This window comes from Rosa rugosa, chromosome 7 (assembly GCF_958449725.1).
Source record: "Rosa rugosa chromosome 7, drRosRugo1.1, whole genome shotgun sequence".
Taxonomy (NCBI): domain Eukaryota; kingdom Viridiplantae; phylum Streptophyta; class Magnoliopsida; order Rosales; family Rosaceae; genus Rosa; species Rosa rugosa.
In genome coordinates, this window is record NC_084826.1 from 16,922,209 (window position 1) to 16,928,208 (window position 6,000).

Here is a 6,000-nt window from a genome sequence, read left to right on the forward strand (position 1 = left end):
TAGGATTAAGTCGGAGTTCCAACCAATCCGAGGTTGGCACTAGCCTCCGCTAAATCCAATCGATGCCCTGAATTTCCCCGATGGCAGCTTTCCATTTAGTTGATTATTAACTTTTAACCACAAGCTGGCTACGAACCAAATGACCCTTGTTACTCATTTGGATGACATGAACAACCACAAGTCTAAATTCAGCAAAGCTAAATACAGCTGCTTCAAATAAGCATACTTCTCCAGTAACCACTTCAACAATTCCTACTATTCTCTTGGTTTAATTGTTATTTTTCGCTTTCATCTTTCTTTTCTATCAAGCGTTTAAGCAATCAAACCAAAGCTGCCAAATTAAAAGTGGCCCTATCTGTTGGGTAATTGGAACAGTCCTATCAATTTGCTTAAGAATGTGCAATTGATGCATGTGTTATTCAGTTATTGATTGGTTATCTTAATATGTAGCCCTATCTGTTAACCAATAAATAGAACGATATATGATGGACGGGGTTGATTAATTTGGCTTTAATCTGGAATGATCAAGTTATGTGTGCCAAACATAGAATCATAGATAGACAGAGAGATTGTGGGGGTGCGGATGGGGATGTTGGTAGATGATGAAGAGAAACTGGATTCTAGGAAGGGAGACACCGTCCATATGTTAAACAAGTTGGGCTTCATTACTGTTAAGCAAGCTGGAAATGAATGTGAGTTAGTTTATGTGAGATTTGTAGATATTTGTAATTAAATCAGGTTTTCAAATCTCAAGTATTCAGTTTCATACTTTCATATATATATATATATATTTTTTTTTCAGTTTGAGTTTATGTAGTTAGTAAAAATGTGTTTTATGTGAGTTAAACAAAGGCCCGGCCCGACCCTTTCGGCCCTTGCGGAATGGGCCTTAAGGGCGGGTAAGGGCTTACGTATTGAAGCCTCGGCCCGGCCCTAAGTTTTGTTGACTTGGTCAAAGCCCGGCCCGGCCCTACCCTAAGCCCTAAAATTTAGGGTAGGGTTGGCCCTAACCCAGCCCATGATGAGGCCTAGATAGCCGCAAGCGCGGTTACAACTATTGACTTTGTGCCTATTCCCTTTCCAGAGAATGCGACCATAGAAGAGCGGCTTAATATATTTCACCAGAATTCTGCCGTATACCATGAGAAGATGGAAAAGGCCCTTGCGGAGGACCGCTGACGGCTTGATAAGTTCACGATCTCGGTCAAGAGGCTTGAGCTAGGGGCACAACAAACACAAGGGAAATTGGATGGCATTAACCAAAAAATGCAGAAGAACCACGAAGAGCTGTTGGCCGCAAGCAAACACATCGCCACAGACGTCGCGGCTATCAAAAATGAGGGATCCAATCTCGCGACTTAGGTTGCCATGCAGAAATCTGACTTAGACCAGGCTAAAGAGGTTCTGAATAAAGCTCTGGGAGATCCTAGCGCCATTCTGGGCTCTCTAGGTCAGTCCCCCATATCTGGCAAGTATGTACCGCCAAATGCTCGAGACAAAGTCATCGGTAGCGGCACGGCAACCCACATTCCGACTACAACCACCACGTCGGCCAGGAGTAAGGCAAATACTCTGACGATCGGTGAAAAAGTCGATAAGGCACCAACGGTCACACAGAAAAGCGGGACTTTAAATAGCGCCAGGGGAATCGACCTTGAGCCTGTCATAGGTGCCCAATATGACAATGATGGATACGAGTGCGTATTCAAAGAATCTCTAGGGGTTGACCAGGCTGGAAGTTCAGCGAAGGTCACCACGACCGCGAAGAGTCAAACAGCAGTAGGACTTACGTTGCAGACGTCAGCCCAACCCAAAACGGCTCGTGTAGGCGGCATATCGTGGACTGGTCAAACATCACAGGCGCCACCCTTAATCCGGCCAGTTGGTGAAACAATATTCCACTTCCCTCCTCCAACCCCGGATCCCGGGTACATAAGGAGAGAAGAGGTAGAGGAGATGATTAGGGCCGCGAACCAGAGGCCCAACTTGGAAGAGACCTATCAGGGTCCCTTCCCACCACATATCTTGCAAACTCCTTACCCCAGAGGGTACAAAACTATCACGTTCTCTACCTTCTCAGGAGAAAATGTCAAAAGCGCCGCGACGCATCTGATAAGGTTTCAGGTACAGTGTGGCCAACACCAGAATGATGACATCTTGAAGTGCAAGATGTTCGCGATTTCTTTGTCAGGGACCGCCTTTACCTGGTATACCAGATTGCAGCCAGGGGCTATCGCAGACTGGCCGGCGATGGAGAAGCTGTTTAGAGAAACTTTCGGGACCATCGAACCCGAGGTAGACCTAGCTTCGCTCACTCAGATGGCTCAGCAGCCAACTGAATTCGCCGTCGCATATCTCCAACGCTTCCAGATCCAAAAAGGGAAGCTGAACATGGTTTTGCCGGAAAGAGAGTTGGTGAAACTGGCAATCAAGGGCTTAGAACCTCGCCAGCGTAAAAAGCAACATGGCTGTACGTTCAACTCTATGGGAGAATTAATCACAGAGGTGGGAAGCTTTGAGCATCTTCTCAGGGAAATGGATGCCATGAGGAACTCTTCCAAAGGAACATACATGCCTGGGAATCGTAGGATAGTGGAGGCGCTGAGCCAACACTCAAGTTCCTATGACCCTTACTTTAGGGGCGAGGAACCTGGCGCGGCAGAAGCTGAGGAGTCAGAAGAAGATGAAGTAGCAGCGCTAGAACTCACTAGAAAGAAAGCGTCAACACTAAAACAGCTGAAGTTATGCAAGGAACCAGTGAAACTCAAGTCGGTGGTTTTCACCAAACCAGAGTTCGCAAGTTATACTTACGACACGAACAAAGCGCATGAAATCTTGGATGAAATGATCGCTGCGAAGATGGTGAAAACCGACTTCGGCACATTTCCCAAACCAGAGCAGCTAAGGGGGAAGAAATACTACAAACTCTATAATATGTGGAATCATAATACAGCCGATTGTGTTAAGCTGAAGGATCAGATCCAAATATGGTTAAATAACGGTAGTTTGCAAGTAGAGGCGCCGACAACAGCAGCAGCGTTGGTGGACCTAGATCCCTTCCCAGATACCGGCATCAACATGGTGGATGTGGCATGGGGTGCAAAAGATCAGCAGAATCAAAGTCCAGACCACGCGGCTAAGGATTTGAAAAGGGCTGGAGACAAAGCCACGAAGCGGGAATCCAAGACTCGTTTACCCATCGTCCTATGCTCGCGATGCAAGGAAAAATGTGACACTCAAGTGCTGCATGAGGAAACATCCCAGACTGTCCGCTTTGGATCTCTGCCCCCAATAAGGTTAGTATCATCTTCTAGAAACTTCCAACCATGCAGCCCAAGAGTGCACAGTGGTTCAGAAACTCCTTCTCCAAGGGACTCCAACTTATTCAAAAAGTTGAAAGCCGTGAGGGAAGAAGGGCAGGCGGATAAGCAGCAAGGGGTTTTAACCAGACCTTACATTCCGCCGGTGTCGACGTCCTCCATCAAAGAAGGGAGATGGTATACACAGAAGAATGTCAAGGCGGTGGAGATGAGCTCTTCAAAGAAGAGAAAACTCCAGCGGAGGTTTGGAGAAGCAAAGCGAACCTTGGAAGCGCTAGATCAAGGACTGATCAAACCATCTCAATTACTGAAATCTCCGGAAGAGTATCAGAGACAATTGGAGGCACTGGCCTCTAAGAGATTTGTTTCCCCGCGAGTTCAGAAACAACAGCCCAAAGTATCGCGCGAAGAGCGAAAGCCACGTGCCCCCAAGAGCAGCGTTCAGGAGAAGTCCCTAGTTCCCGCGAGGCGAGAACCGCCGCCAGCTCGCAAAGTCAATGTTTGGCAGAGAATATCTCGCGAAGGAAGAAATAGCGAGCCTTCAATCTTTGACAGGCTGGGGGCAAAGACAATCAATCCGCGACAATGGCATGAGACTCTTTAGGCCTACCGCACATCTAAGCGGAATCCCACCGCGACAACACCTTATGCTTTGATGTTTGGCCATGATGCAGTCCTGCCTTTGGAAGTCAACGTCCAATCATTACGAGTTCAAGAGCAACATCATCTCGTTGGAGAAGACTAAGTTCAGGCTATGTGGCAGGAACATGAAGACCTTAGAGAAAAGCGCTTGGAGGCTTTAGATAGTTTGGTCATGGAAAAGCAACGAGTCGCTCGCGCCTATGACAAGCGGACGCGGGGAAGGAGTTACAGCGAAGGAGAGTTGGTTTGGAAAGCAATTCTCCCGCTTGGCGAAAAGTTAGATGGTCGCGGAAAATGGACTCCAAGATGGGAAGGCCCGTACATCATCTATAAAATCTTAGCGAAAGGAGCTTTTCATCTCAAGGACCTGGATGGAGATGTCCATCATAACCCTATCAATGGCAGATACTTGAAGAAATACTTTCCCAATGTCTGGGACTCGGAGGATTCGTAGACAGTTTCTTTGCATAAGACATGGGGGCAATTCTAGTGTTCCTACACTCGCGAAGCCCATTCATGAAAGCCTGTTTTTGAGCCCATAATCGTTTCTTCGCTATGCCTAGCAAACTAGGGGGCAACACTACACTATACTAAGCCGAGTCAGCGGCTCCGAAATTTTTTTTTTTGAGCTTTGTCTCTTCTCTCGCAGAGAAAACACCTTCGCGGGAAAATAGGGTCGAGGTGTGGATTTTCTCAAAACCTTCGCCACGAGGCTCTTTTTGACGCGGAGCGTATTTTAAAGTTCATATTATTTTCAAAGCTCCTGAATATACAACTATGGGGGCCTATATTTGGGGCTTTGCAAGACACAATTATTGGCTCCTCACGGATATTTGAATATCAGGATAAGAAAATATTATTGTATTCATAAAGTGGCTTTGCGGCCAAAAGCAGTACATTCATTACAAAGCCAAAAGTGGCTAAAATACAAAATGGGAATCTTCGGATATCTTCTGAATTTTTCTTCAAATGGAAGCAGTTGAGGAACCAAACATCGGTTTGAGCCACGCCATTATCCCAAGGAGGGGCAGACTTCAGGGAAGGAAAAAGAAGAGAAACGGAGCCCCCGCGCCCCCTTCAAATGGAAGCGGCAAACGAACCCAACATAGGCTTGGCCAACGCCATTATCCATGAGAAGGGGAGACTCCAGTGAAAGAAAATAGAGCCTCCAAGCCCCCTCAATTGGAAGCAGCTACGGAATCCAACGTCAGGTTGAGCCGCGCCATTATCTCCGGGAGGGGCAGAGAGTGAAGAAACCGAATATCGGCTTGAGTCTCTGCACCCCCTTTAGCCTTGGTAACCACCATTAGTTAGACGTGAAGTATGGGAACAACCATTCTGTAGCTTGAACCTATTCCTTCAAAGAGTCCATCCCTTCTCATCCCTCCAAGATTCTGTCAAGAAGAGAGAGGGGGAGAAGGAGGTGATAACCAAAGCCCCTTCCATCTGGAGGGCACAACACGGGCCGGGTCCAGAAGGAAGGAAACAGAGGAGGAAAGATGAACCACAGAGTGGCCTTCCTCCCTTTCCCCATTTCGCTCCGCGTGTGGGATTCTAATAAAGATGATCTCGCATGACCGAAAATCCCACACTAATGGAGCTCCCCGTGCTTTTTTACCCCTGAAAGCCTATACATTCCATCCAGGCTGTCAAAGGTAAAAAACACGGGGTTGCCTGAGATTAAGCCATAAGGCCTAGTCCAAGCTTGAGATTTCGCCATAAGGCCTAAAGTCTAGAGGCTAAGAATGGTTTCATGAGGCGAAAGTTTGTGAAGAAGGAGAAAGAGAAGCAAAGATTGAAAGGCCATTGTTGAGGATCTGAAACTCAGAGGAAGGTTTTTGGCGTGAACGTTCCCATCCCCAGAATGCACCTATTTATAGGAACAGGGCACGCAAATCTCCACCCTTGGATGGATAGTCGAAGAGTCAAACTAAGTGTCAGTAAATCTGGATTAAAGTTGCCCTAAATCTCGGAAAAGAAGGGATTATTGGCGCGTGGGGAAACCGAACGGTTTTCGAGGAGGTAACTGTTCCATTTT